Genomic DNA, 14,544 nt, shown 5'->3' with positions numbered 1-14,544 from the left:
GCTACTGCTTTGTCGTATGTAGTGACATAAAGAAGGTATTTTCCCTCCTTTGGAGTTTCAGACTTTTATTGCCAAGAAGACCTTATTTTTTGTTTTTAATTCTTATTTGTTTTTGAGAGACAGAGAGAGAGGGAGAGATGGAGAGAGGGAGAGAGAGAGAGAGAGAGAGAGAGAGAGAGTGTGTGAACAGGGGTGGAGCAGAGAGGGAGACACAGAATCCGAAGCAGGCTCCAGGCTCTGAGCTGTCGGCACAGAGCCGGACGCAGGGCTCGAACTCACGAGCCGTGAGATCATGACCTGAGCCAAAGTCGGATGCTCAGCCGACTGAGCCACCCAGGTGTCCCCTTTATTTATTTATTTATTTATTTATTTATTTATTTTTAAATTTTTAAAGAAGACTTTTTATTTTATTTTATTTTTTTTTTATTTTTTTAATTTTTTTTTTATTTATTTTTGAGACAGAGAGAGACAGAGCATGAATGGGGGAGGGGCAGAGAGAGAGGGAGACACAGAATCGGAAGCAGGCTCCAGGCTCTGAGCCAGCATCAGCACAGAGCCCGACGTGGGGCTCGAACTCACGGACCATGAGATCATGACCTGAGCTGAAGTCGGACACTTGACCGACTGAGCCACCCAGGCGCCCCTAAAGAAGACTTTTTAAAGAAAGGTGTTCTAGTCGTAACATTGACTCGTAGAGCGGGTTTGTGCGAGTAATCGGCAGTCTGCACATACCAGGACACGACCTGGTTTTGGCCAGTTAGATGTTTCAGCTTCTGAATTTTAATCTGGAGCAGAAGGTGCAAAGACAGGGAGACTGAAGATGCATTCATAGCTCTCGCTGTGAGCGGTGAGGGTGTGGTGTCCAGCCCCGTCCGTGTTCTGTGGGACCTGAGGTAACGTCTCAGTTGGGCATTTCTGCCACGAGGCAATTGTTTTGTTTCTTGCTTCTTTACCAAATTCCTTCACTTCTGGCATACTTCCTGAGGCTGATTTTCCACCCTCGTGCAGATTCTGTGGACCCATCGTATTTCCAATAAGTACGTTTCTTTTTATTTAAGTTTGTTTATTTTGAGAGAGAGAGAGCACACGCACAAGCAGGGAAGGGGCAGAGAGAGGGGGAGAGAGAGAGAGAATCCCAAACAGGCTCCATGCTGTCAGCACAGAGACTGACAAAGGGCTTGAACTCATGAACCTCGAGATCATGACCTGAGCCGACATCAACAGTCTGACGCTTAACAGACTGAGCCACCCAGGCACCCCTCCGATAAATACATTTCTATTTAAATAACCCAGGACCACTTTGTGTTGCCTGCAACTGAGGGTCGTACCTGAGACACAGGAGATGAGCAGTGGTGCACTCATTACAATGAGAAGCGATCATTTTTATTCCAAGCCCAGTAATATTTCTTGGGAAAAGTTCTGCAGTTTTGCAGTACAGTGTATGAAATTATAATCCAGAGCATAAACATGAGATTAGAGGTAAAAATCAGAAAATTCAACTGTGGAATACTGTAAGAAGTTGACCGGGGTTATTGGATTTTGAGATTGAATATTCTCTTCCGGAACGCCTTAGAGTGAATCACATGCTCATTTTTGTACAATGATCTGGATGCTTTGAAGCAAGGGCCGGTCAGCATTCCATATACCATGGGTGTGAGAGGCTCTCTGCGATTAAATGTAATGTGAGAACTATTGCCATTTCTTTTGTGTTTCGATACAGGATTGGAAATCTCTTCTTCTGATGATTTGAATCTGGGTCATGTATTCTCCGCTATTGTGGGGTTGAGGAAAACAAGCAATAACCACTGGAACTTTTGGAACGTTCCAGCCCTTTTATCAATCACCTAGGTCACCTCGTTTCAAAGGATTCTTCTCTGGGGCACCTAGACTTTGAGGAACCCCAAAGGAAAGAAAATAAAAGCTTTTTTGTTGTGTGAGGCCTGTAGCAGGTGAATGGAGGGAGTGTGAACACTTCTCTGGTTAGACGAGCTAGTTAAATAAGAAGTCCTGGGAAAGCCCTTGGGAGTAAAGCCATTCTCTCTATAGTTTTCCTTTGTAAAGGATAAAGATAGGGTTGAGTGAACCCAGAAGCTTTTTCCTGTCAGGGGGGAATCCGAACAAAGATTTCTTTTAAAGACAGCGTGCTTAGTACTGTCTAGTGACAGATGAATCTCAAAAGACTCGGTCGTGATAAAACCCCAACGTGTGGATTCTCGGTGGATGCACAGAGTAACTTCTCTAAACTTTTTTCTCTACACGTCCTTTCTTGCCCTGACACCGAATTTCCTGTTTCTGACTCTCTTCCCTCCTCCTAATACCATCTGGCCCTTTATCTAGAAGTATTATTTAAAAAAATGTAAAAAAAAAAAAAAAAAAAACCACCAAAAACGAAAACAAAAACAAAAAGCCCCACAAAACGCCTCCAAGTCGTTCCCGTTCTAGAAAGAGAGCTGCATGTTGTTGAACACCCATCCTTTCAGAGTAGAGCACCACGGTATTGAAATAGTCAAAAGAGTTCTTTTTGTGGACATTAGACTCTCTGGCTCATCTTCACCTTCTAAAGTCATTGTTTCCAAGAGGCTAATATTTCTTTGCAGGTCAGGCATTCTGGGATGATTAATTAAGGATGGTGAGTAGACCGCTCGAAATGCCTCCTGCTCCGGAAGTAATAAATATGGTAACAATGCCACCATACACTGTTAAGGCACAGCTCTCCCTTCCCTGCATTCATTCCCTTAATTCCAGCCTTTTCCCAGCACTTGGGTGCATAGCTCCACGAGGTTCTACACTCGCCAGGTGTTTGTCTGTCCTGAGTTATGACGTTGACTTCCGATTATGACCCGTGTGTGAGGTGATGTTTTACTCCTATGAAAATAATTTTGTATTACCTTATCTTCTCACACATTACCCTGGAGTATCATGTACCCAAGGATGGCTGCCTAAATATGTATGGAAAAACTGTTGAAAAAATATTTGACTGAGGTGGGCCTAATGGCATAAAACCCGTGGAATTGCATAGCTCTCATTTTCAGCCCTTGGATTCTGGGTTCCTGCTGTTACTTCTGTTTGTCCTTAGCGAAGTTCTCTCTGACACCTGGAGACGTGAACACAGAGAACCGTCTCCCCAGCAAACACCCCCAGGGCTGCTGTGTGTGATGGCATAGATTATAAGGAACCGGTGTCCGTGGCTGCCCTTATACACCTCATCTTATTACATTTTCTTCCTTCCTTGAAGACAGGACTCACTAAATAATGTATACGACAGAGATATTCATTAGATGGCTGAGCCAAATGTAAGCGTGTGGGCTTGGTCAATGATTCGATGATTGGAGGCAAGTTGGCTCCTATCTACTTCCAGTCTTTCGACACCGTTCATTCATGCTACATATGGTATTCGGATCTCTACCACGTGCCAGGTGGCTAGCGAAGCAATAGCTATGTGATCCCCCCCGATTCTCTTGTCATACTTGCAAAACCTGAGTTTGCTGCCCTGCATTATATTTCCAGGTCTTTGGGGGGCGCCTGGGTGCCTCAGTCGGTTAAGCGTCTGACTTTGGCTCAGGTCATGATCTCGTGGTCCGTGAGTTCGAGCCCCGCGTCGGGCTCTGTGCTGATAGCTCAGAGCCTGGAGCCTGCTTTGGATTCTGTGTCTCCCTCTCTCTCTCTGCCCCTCCCCTGTCCATGCTCTGTCTCTCTCTGTCTCAAAAATAAATAAAAAAACATTAAAAAAATATTTATATTTCCAGGTCTTTGAACATCGTGCGTTTGGGCCCTTCTGAAAAATAAGGTATAATGCACATATAGTAAAATCTGTCCCTTTTAGAGTAAAGTTTGATGATACTTGAAGTCTGGTAACTACCACCACAGGCAAGATCCAGAACTGCCCCAGTACTCCACAGTGTCCTTCCTGCCCCTTTAAAGTTCGCCTCCTCTGACCCCGTAGAAACTGGTGATTTTGTATTCTTTCTCTATGGTTTTCCCTTGTCCAAAATGCCACACAAATGGAATCATACGTTATTAGTATATTAAGCCTGCCTCCTTTCACAGAGCGTAATGCATTTGAGATTCAGTCACATTATTAACATGTATCCATAATTTGTTCCTTTTTACTGCTGCGTAGTAAGGATGTACCATGGTGTGTTTATCGATTCATTCATTGCGGGGGTGGGAGGTGGCATTTGGGATGTTTCCAGTTTGGGGAGGTTATTTTTTTTAATGTTTATTTTTGAGAGAGAGAGAGAGAGAGAGAGAGAGAGAGAGAGAGAGAGAGAAACCAAGTGTGAGTGGGGAGGGGCAGAGAGAGTGGGAGACCCAGGATCCGAAGCAGGTTCCAGACTCTGAGCTGTCAGCACAGAGCCTGACATGGGGCTTGAACCCATGAACCGTGAGATCATGACTGGTCCAAAGTCGGATCCTTAATCAACTGAGCAACCAGGTGCCCCAAGAGACTCTAAATGCTCATGAAGAGGTTTTTATGTAAACCTAATTTAAAAAATTTCACTCGGGTGTATACCTAGGAGAAAGATTGTATCATTTGTTCAATGGATGTTTAACTTTATAAGAAACTGACAAGCTGGTGTTAAAAGTACCTATACCATTTCGCATTCCCACCAACAGTGTATGAGCCATCTAGTTCCTCCACATCCTCTCCAGTGGTTGGAATTGTAGTTGTTTGTTTTTATTTTGTATTTTAGCCATTCCAATTGTGATGTAGCGGTATCTGGCTGGGGTTTTAATCTGCATTTCCTTAATGACTGATGATATTCGCGCATAGTCCTATTTGTTTTTCTGTACTCTGATTTTTTTGTCTTCAAGTTTCCGTCGTATGTGGACTCTGACAACAGAGCACATGTCATCTTCTCTAAACACCTTCTCAGACTGTCAGCCGGAGAGGTACGTTCTCTCTCTTTGCGGTTTGAGGGTCAATAGCAACTTGCATGGGCTGGTGCATTTCTCATTTGCCTCCAAGCTGTCTGGTTCAATAGGAGGATGGTGGATGTCGGGTGAATAGGGACTGTGTTCTATTTATATTTGTATTTTGAGTGCCTGTTTCAGAGCCTGGTGTTGAGCTTGTATCTGACCAGTTAGTGATTAGATGTATGAATTCAGATCAACTGCGTTTCCTCCTGTGTCCTATAATAGGGTTAGACAGTATAATTACAATAATCCTGTCTGTCCAGATGCTGTAATGATTCCATCACTTAGTCTCGCTGCAGGAACAAGGTCTAGCAAACATGTTGAGGCTGCAGGGTGGTGGTACACACATATATACCACGGTTGATGATATAATAATGAACTATTAATAATATATATTGAGTGCATTAGAAGCGGCAGGAACTGTACCAGGTCAGACGTTTAGTACATTATTTAATTTGTTCCTCATAGCAACCTTATGAAGATATTATTTTTTGAAATGCTCATTTATTTATTTTGAGAGAGAGCGAGAGAGAGAGAGAGAGAGCACGCACTCGTATGTGAGCAGGGGAGGGGCAGAGAGAGGGAAAAGAGAGAATCCCAAACAGGCTCTGCACTGTCAGCACACATCCCGACTTGGGGTTCGATCCCACAAACCGCGAGATCATGACCTGAGCCGAGATCAAGAGTCAGACGCTTAACGGACTGAGCCACCCAGGTGCCCCTGAAGTCAATATTATTACCTGATATTTTCATGTTATAAATCAGGAAACGGGGTATCAAAGTGATCGAAGCAACTTGTCCAAAATAGCCCAGCTCTAAAGCCCTGGAGCCGAGCTATGAACTCCGGTCCGTCACTCTCTAAATCCTTTGTGATTCCCTGCTGGGCAGCAGGGTCCCTAACCTGTGCCATGTGCTGTCCTAGATTCATTGCACCGTCTGTGTCCTGGTCTGTCCATCTAACAGTCACAGCTGAAAGATCCCGGGAATAAGGGGTTTCTTGCTTTTAAACAAAACTAACTAAAATGTTAGTGTTTTACAAATAACCACTTTCAATAGATACGAGGGGAATACAGAAATAATAGATGGAATTTAATGAGCTGTCTGGATAGCTAAGGTCCTTGGGCACGGTTGAAAATAAGGTACCTCTGATGAGAAATCAAACTGCTGTATTCGAGGCGGATGGGCAAGGGGACGGACCCAAGCTCAGCAGCTGTTAAATGGCAGCGTTTTATGCAAGCTACCTTGGGGGTGCAGCGGTTCTATTTCTTCCGTTCCCTCCTGTCCCTCAGCTCAAGATCCTGTTGATTCCCCTAATTGCTTCTGTTTTATTCGGTAGTACCTCACAGTTTATTAAGGAAGAGAGAAACTGCAGTGATTTACCATTAAACTTCCACTGTAATTACATTTCCACACACGTAGGCTCTTGTCAGCCTCACAAGTCAGCTCAATATTGCATACATTAATGTTATTAGGATATTAACAACTATTAGATGCTAGGCAGAGCAATCTGTTTTTTCATTAAGCACTAAGTAACATTCAGGGCTGTGCCATTGAGGATATCGACAAAGAAGCAGAGCCCTGGGGCGCGGAGACGGGCCCTGCATTAAAGCTGAGGATTGTGCTGCCTCCCCCCCGCAGTTGCAAAAACGCACGGTGTCACCCCGTGTGTCTCCTGGGAGTGTTTGGCACAACAGGCCTGGCGGGATTTGAGTGCAGGGGAAAAATGTCTGACGCAGTGGAAAAAAAATTAAATAACCTTCTCATAGTATGATTTATGGGATGCATTCTGGAGGCTAGAGGGATGGCATTCTATCACTCTATCAGGTGGTCAGAAGGTGTGCTTCCTTTTCTCATTTTCCCCTCTCTCTTTGGCTGAGAGACCATTCTTTTATAGTCCACCCTCCAAACGGAGCGGTGATGACTCCTCCTCCAGTATTCCTCACTCGGCACGTAGAGCCTAAGTCTGTTGAAAGTAGTCTGGCCAGATCTTAAAAACAGACTACGTGGCGATGAACGTTCTGGCAATTGTTTTGTGAAATTCACAAGATGGTGGATGAAACGGATGAAGCGCCTGATGCCAGGATGGCAAAATTCTATTTCAAGTTCTGCAAAGCGAAATGGAGTACGTTGCAAAATGGAGTTCTTGTCTTCAGAAAAGAAAGGCATGGGTGAATCGTTTGATTTTCTGAATGAAAACGTTCTTCTAGTTAGGAGTGCCTGGGTGGCTCAGTCGGTTAAGCGTCCCACTCTTCATCTCGGCTCAGGTCATGATCTCGCAGTCTGTGGGTTCGAGCCCAGCGTTAGGGTCACAGCTCAGAGCCTGGAGCCCGCTTCAGAATCTATGTCTCCCCCTCTCTCTCTCCCCCTCCCCAGCTCGCACTCTGTCTCTGTCTCTCAAAAAATAAATAAATATTAAAAAAATTTAAAGATTCCACATACAAGTGAGGTAATTGGATAGTTGTCTCTCCGTGTCTGGCTTATTTCACCTAGCATAGCATCTTTCATATTCATTCATGCTGTTGCAAATGGTGGGATTTGATGTTAACCCGTTATTAAATATGTGGTTTGCAAATATTTCTTCCCATTCCATAGCTTGCCTTTTTATTTTCTTGATTAATTGCTTTGCTATGCAAGGCATTTTTATTTAAAGTAGTCCAACTTATTTATTATTTGCTTCTGTTATCTATTTAAAAAATTATTGCTAACACCAATATTCAAGAGTTCTTTCCTCTGTGTTTTCTTCTAGGAATTTTTTGGGTTGATTATTGTGTTTGGTATAATATAATTTAATTCTTTTGCATGTGGATATCCAGTTTTTTCCCAACACTATTTATTGAAAAGACTCTTCTTTCCCCATGGTATATTCTTTGCACTTTTGTCAAAAATTCGTTGACTTTTTATGCGTGGGTTTCTTTCTGGGTTCTCCATTGTGTTCCATTGCTGTGTGTGTGTGTGTGTGTGTGTGTGTGTGTGTGTGTGTGTGTGTTTTGCCAACACTACATGGTTTTGGTTACTATAGCTTTGCAATATAGTTTGAAGTTAGAAATTATGACTTCAGATGCCTCCAGCTTTATTATTCTTGTTCAAAGTTGCTTTAGCTATTTGGTGTCTTTTCTGTGAGAAATGCCACCGGAATGTTGATTGGCATTGCATTGAATGTCTAAATCACTTTGGATAGAATGAGTATTTTAACAGTATCAGTTCTAATCTATGGGCACAGGATATCTTTGCATTTATTTGTGTCTTCTTTGATTTCTTTCATCAAGATTTTATAGTTCTCAGCGTGCAGATCTTTCACTTCCTTGTTAAATTTATTTCTAATTATTTTATTCTTGCCTATGTAATTGTAAATGGGATTGTTTTTTTAAATTGTATTTATTTATTTATTTATTTATTTTGAGAAAGAGAGAGAGTGAGAGAGTGCACTCACATGTGTGGGGGAGGGGCGGAGAAAGAGAGGAAGAGAAAAACTCCAAGCAGTCTTCATGCCCAGCACAGAATCAGATGCAGAGCTCAATCCCGACTGTGTGGTCATGACCTGAGCTGAAACTGAGTTGGATGCTCAACCAACTGACCCATTCAGGTGCCCCAATGGGATTGTTTTCTTTTCTTTTTTTTATTTTTATTTTTTTTTAACGTTTATTTAGTTTTTGAGGGACAGAGACAGAGCATGAGCTGGGGAGGGGACAGAGAGAGAGACGGAGTCACAGATTCTGAAGCAGGCTCCAGGCTCCGAGCTGTCAGCACAGAGCCTGATGTGGCGCTGGAACTCATGAACCACAAGATCATGACCTGAGCTGAAGTTGGATGCCCAACTGACTGAGCCACCCAGGCGCCCCGGGATTGTTTTCTTAATGTCTTTTTTGGGAAGTTTGTTGTTAGGGTATAGGAATGCAATTGGTTGTTGTATGTTGACTTTATAGCCTATCACTTGTTCTATATTTGTTAATGGTAACAGTTTTTGATAACATCTTTATGGTTTTCTATATATAAGATTATGTCATCTACAAATAGAGACAATATTTCTTTTTCCTTTCTAATTTGGATGCTTTTTTTTTTTCTTGCCTAATTACTCTGGCTGAGACTTTTACTACTTACTTAATACAAGTGACAAGAGCAGGCACTATTATCTTGTTTCTTATCTTAGAGGAAAAGCTTTCAGCTTTTTGCCATTGAGTATGATATGGGCTTGTTATATATGACTTTTATTGTATTGAGGGACATTCCTTCCATACGTTAACTTATTAAGAGGGTTTTTTTGTCATAAAAGGTGGTGAATTTTGTGAAATGCTTCTTTTTGTATCAAGATGATTGTATGGTTTATATTTTTCCTTTTCTTTAATGTGCTGTATCACATTTATTGGTTAGCATACATTGAATCATCCTTGCATCCCAGGGATAAATTCAACTCGATCATGGTGTATGATTCTTTTAATGTGCCATTGAATTCAGTTTGCTGGTATTTTGTTGAATATTTTTGAATCTATGTTCATTAGGAATATTGGCCTGTAATTTTCTTTTCTTGTAGTATCTGGTTTTGGTAATCAGGGTGATGCTGGCCTTGTAGAGTGAGTTTGGAACTATTCCTTCCTCTTCAATTTTTTAGAAGTTAGAGTAGGAATGGTATTAATTCTTCTTTAAATGGTCAGTAGAATTCACCAGTGAAACCATCTAGTCCTGGATTTTTCTTTGTTGGGCGGGTTTTTTATTACTGATTTTTATTTCTTAGTCATTATTGCTCTGTTCAAATTTTCTATCTCTTTTGATTCAGTCTTAGTAGGCCGTGTGTTTCTAAGAATTTCTCTGTTTCTTCTAGGTTGTCAAATTTGTTGGTGTATAATCATTCATAATAGTGTCATGATCCTTTGTGTTTTTGTGGTATAAGTTATATAGCGTCTCATCTTTCATGTCTGATTTGATTTGAATCTTCTTTTGTTCCCTTAGTTATTCTAGCTAAATCTTTATTAATTTTGTTTATATTTGAAAAAAAAACCCTCTTCATTTCACTGATCTTTTCTATGGTCATTCTAGTCTCTATTTCATTTATTTCTACTCTAATCTTTATTTCTGTCCTCAAACTAACTTTGAGTTTAGATTGTTCTTTTTTTTTTCTGGCTTCTAGTGGTATAAAGACAGGTTGTTTATTTGAGTTCTTTCTTTTTTCTTACTGTAGGTATCTATCATTATGAACTTCCCTCTGAGAACTGTTTTTGCTGCAGCCCATGAGTTTTGTGTGTTGTATTTCCATTTTTGTTTGCCTCAAGGCATTGACAATTTGTTGATTTCTTCTTTGTCCACCCAATTGTTTAGGAGCATGTTGTTCAATCTCCCCATACTTGTGAATTTTCCAGACTTCCTTCTGTGAGCTGTAGCGGCAAGAGCTGCAGGGGCTCATGGTGACTGTGCCGGCCATTAGTTTCCTCAGTGGTGAGAGCTGCTGGGGTCCTCTGTGGAGCAGTCTGCTGAGGACTGGGACAAAGTCGTCAGTGATACAAGCTCTTAGGGTTCACAGTTGTTTACAAGGGCTGTTGAGGTCCTCAGTGGTGAAGGCCCCTGGGAACCATGGTCACTCCTACTGTGTGGATGCTCTTGGTAGTACCTGTTCCTTCTCGTTCTAGTCATCTCTAGATGTTTCAGCTGCCCTGGTCTCTGCATGGGCTGAAACCAAAGCGGTCCTTCACGCAGTGCCCCGAAAGGCTGAGGAAGCTTGTTGCTCACCCCTCTCTCCTTTTCCTGTTGAGGAAAACTGTCTCAGGCTGGGGAGTTCTCTCTTGGTGCTGAATGGTGCAGGCCTAGGGGATAGGATGATGCTGGCAAAATGAGACCATTTCCCGTTTCTTTTTGTGCAGTTATTCTCAAGATATTTCTTCCATTGTGTTACTGAAGCTTTGCAAGTGGATTACTAAGATCTTCCAGGGCTGTTTTTGTTGGTGAATAGCCACCTAATTGTTGTTCTTTGTGAGGGATGAAGGATGGAGGGAGTCTCCTATTCTACCACCTTGGTGACATCACTCTCTCTCTCCCTTTTTTTTTTTAATGTTTACTTATTTATTTTTGAATGAGAGAGAAAGAGTGAGCAGGGAGGGGCAGAGAGAGAGGGAGGCAGAGAATCCCAACCAAGCTCCATGCCATCAGCACAGAGCCCAACACGAGACTTGAACCCAGGAACCATGCGATCATGACCTGAGCCGAAATCAAGAGTCAGAGGCTGAAACGACTGAGCCACCCGGGTGTGGTGATGTCACTCTCTTAAAATTTTTGTTTGTTTATTAGTTATATTATATCCCAAGGCAGCAATAGGCCTTTAAAAATGGAAGGTCTATGTAAGGCTGTTCAAAAGGAAGTGTAGTAATACTTCTGGAAGGAAACAAAGCAAAATGAACCTATGAGAAATTGTTCATAAGTTACATGCAATGTCATAATTTCATAGGCTGGCTTTTAAAGCAACGGCTTTAGTTACCAATTGGGCAAGGTTTATGTGTTATATTTACTAGACTTGTTTCAAAATGTATTGACCCAGTATTGAATTTTATATAACCTTATAGATTTTCCCAAATTAGAAGTGTCTGTTACCTATTTAGAGTACTTTTAAGTACTATTCTAAATTTGTTGTAAGTTGAAGGACTAAAGTGTAGCTTATGTCATGTAATAACATGACATTATGTGTGGTGGACAGAAATCACCCACTTCACAAATTCCTTACTTTGTTGTGTCCCAAAGAAAGAGAACCTATGTATATGAAGTTCACCATATCTCAATCTTTTCTTTGTTTTTGGACTCATTTTGTAATGACACTCTAACAAATGCAAATTATTATTACTGTTTTTTTTTTTTTATGTTTATTTACTTTTGAGAGAGAGAGAGAGACAGAATGCAAGTGGGTTAGGGGCAGAGAGAGAGGGAGACCCAGAATCCAAAGCAGGCTCCAGGCTCTGAGCTGTCAGCACAGAGCCCGACATGGGGCTCGAACTCACGAGCCATGAGATCATGACCTAAGTCAAGATCGGCCGTTCAACCGACTGAGCCACCCAGGCGCCCGGCAAATTAATATTTTTAAAGCAGCTGGTTATTGAAGTTTTTCTCAGCAACATTTTCTAGAGATAGAGAATAGCAGAATTTGAATTTTAGGAAAGCTGTCTCTTCCCCATTGACCCATTCCTTAGTCCTCCTCACATTCCTTCTGTTTACCCAAACACACACAGGAATTGCCACTTTGGCCAGATTCCGAAACACAGATTGGGCCCATTTTGTAGTGGGGGATAGCTCTGCGAAAAGTGGTGCCCGTGATCGTCGTCCTGTCTTGCCTCCATGCGGTAAGCAGACATCCCTGCCGCTAATGTTCTTCCTTGATCCCTTGTCTACATGGTAAAAGCCACAGAGTTTGGCCTTTTTTTGCGGGGGGCGGGGGCGGGGGGGAGAAGGGAAGGGATGATGAGCCACCTTCATCTTATAAAACTGCTTTCATGCATTGGATTTCTCATTAATTTGGGCTCAGCAACTTGCTTGTGACGAGAACTTAAAAGCCAGGGAAGGGCCTCTACTTCTGTGGAGTCAAGCATTCCACCTCAGCTTTACTACAGGGCTTAAGTGGGAGTGATGGACAGTAGGATAATTACAACAAAGTGGTGATTGAACTTCTCATTTGTCACTGTCTCTTGTGTGGGTAGGGCTGCGTGATCTCATAGGTAGGAAAGAAGATCCTGTGGCAGCGTGGGAAGGCTTCCTTCATCTCATGGGTATAAATCAGGGTAACAGAGAACTTCACCTTGACTCCGTGTATTTTGGGGTAGATTAAGTTTAGTGATTCACTTTCAGACCTCCATAAAGATGATACAAATATACAACCTCTTCCCAGATTTGGCACGGATGAACTCTAAGAAGAGCTACTTGAATGGATGCTACTCATATTTTGTTTTTTGAAGTATTGAAGCATATATTTCCCCCAACAACATTGTAAACACCTTGAGGAGAAAAAGGGCATATGAATCATTCTTGTGGGATGCTATCACAACGCATAGCACATGGTTAGTGCTCAATAAACGTTTGTTGAAAAGAACTGATATTAATGTCAGTCGTTGAAAAGGCTAATTTTCTGCTTATAGTTTTGTTGTGTTTTTCTCCCTTTTTGACATTTTAGGAAAACAATATTAATAGTTATTTACAGGCCTTACTTTTGACCTTTTCATCTGAATTAAAAATAAGTGTAGATCATTGGTGCATTTGATTCAGAAATTATAATTACGTGGTCATTAATAGGAAGAAAGGTTGGAAATAGCAAGACAGCAGTCTTACGGTTTATTTCCAGTGCAGACTGTCAGTCAGCTAGTCCGATCTGCCAACATACCGAATTTAGCTGCATTGTTAAATAAACATATGTAGAATTAAATTTGCTGAATTAAAGAACTATATAGCAATTTTGTTTTGTGTACAGTTTCAGAGAGGCTCAGCTCAACTTGCTCGGCAACGTCTATAGCAAATCCTGCCAGGGTGTTTTGGTTAAAGAATGTAATGGAGGAGGGTAATATTGTCTTTTCCATTTGTGTCTATTTTTTTTATCTTTAGAGTTTCTATAGTTCTCCATTGCTGTTGAACAGCAGGAGACAAGTAGTTTTCTTTATTCTGGTATGCTTAGACATGACCGATAAAAGCTTATTGGTAGAGGGCAGTTCCTTCCAACATGAAATTTTATACGGAACTTGGCTTTGTGAAATTTTATATTAGAAAAGCTGATAATAAGAAAAACAGTTCTATTCTAAGGCCCATATGACTCCATCAAATAAGATTGATATGGCAAAGAGATAAAGCACCATTGAATAATAATTGATTTGGCAAACTGTACATTTAGATTTTTTTCTATACTGGAATATTACAGGGAAGGTGCTGAAACTTGTGTCCTTTGAATGTTGAAAATCGTATCTTTTTTGTGACACTCGTTCAGATCTTAGGACGTGCCTACCCTACCCAACAATGGAAATTCTCAAGATTACTTTGCTGGCAGAATTTCAGGAAGTAATGGGGATTTTTTTTTTCAGAATGCCTTAAAATATTATTATAATTTCACTCTGCTATGTATAGTCACAGCCATAAAGACTTTCATGCAGGGCAGTGAAGGAGCCAGTAAAGCATAAGCCATACTTTCAAAAGTATGACAGTGTGGCTAGGAACTCACATCTGGAGCCAAAGATGAGTTCAAATGCCAGCTTCACTGCCTTCTCTAGCAGAAACTGCCAACTGTCTATCAAAGATTTGTGTACCCCATCCGTAGTATGAACATACTTCCGGGCAGAGGCTTCTATGCTGTGGTCTCAATTTTCCAATCTTCCTTGCTTCTAGACAAAGCCGTAGGACTGATTCTCACTAATGCACAGTACGTGGGAGTGAAGAGTATCATTTCCAGGGTGCTGTGATTTTCCTCTTCCACAGTGACTTTGTAAGCCGTCTTGAAGAGAATGTAGCCGTTTAGTTTCTCAGGATCCAGGGGGAAAAAAAAAGGGGGTTAGAGTGGGAGAGAGCCAAAGCATAAGAGACTCTTAAAAACTGAGAACAAACTGAGGGTTGATGGGGGGTAGGTGATGGGTATTGAAGAGGGCATCTTTTGGGATGAGCACTGGGTGTTGTATGGAAACC

General features: G+C 41.6%; 1 long non-coding RNA gene across 2 annotated transcripts in view; it reads left to right on the top strand.

Annotated features, from left to right (window-relative positions):
• LOC122219511 overlaps positions 1 to 14,544 on the top strand; it is a 75,721-nt gene that overhangs the window by 32,779 nt on the left and 28,398 nt on the right. For both annotated transcript variants that reach the window (XR_006202412.1, XR_006202413.1), the window contains one exon: positions 4,816 to 4,893. This is a non-coding gene — a long non-coding RNA (uncharacterized LOC122219511). The remainder of the gene's footprint in view (positions 1 to 4,815; positions 4,894 to 14,544) is intronic.

The sequence above is a fragment of the Panthera leo genome, chromosome B2 (assembly GCF_018350215.1).
Source record: "Panthera leo isolate Ple1 chromosome B2, P.leo_Ple1_pat1.1, whole genome shotgun sequence".
In the NCBI taxonomy this organism is placed as follows: domain Eukaryota; kingdom Metazoa; phylum Chordata; class Mammalia; order Carnivora; family Felidae; genus Panthera; species Panthera leo.
This window is presented reverse-complemented; position numbering and strand designations above follow the sequence as displayed.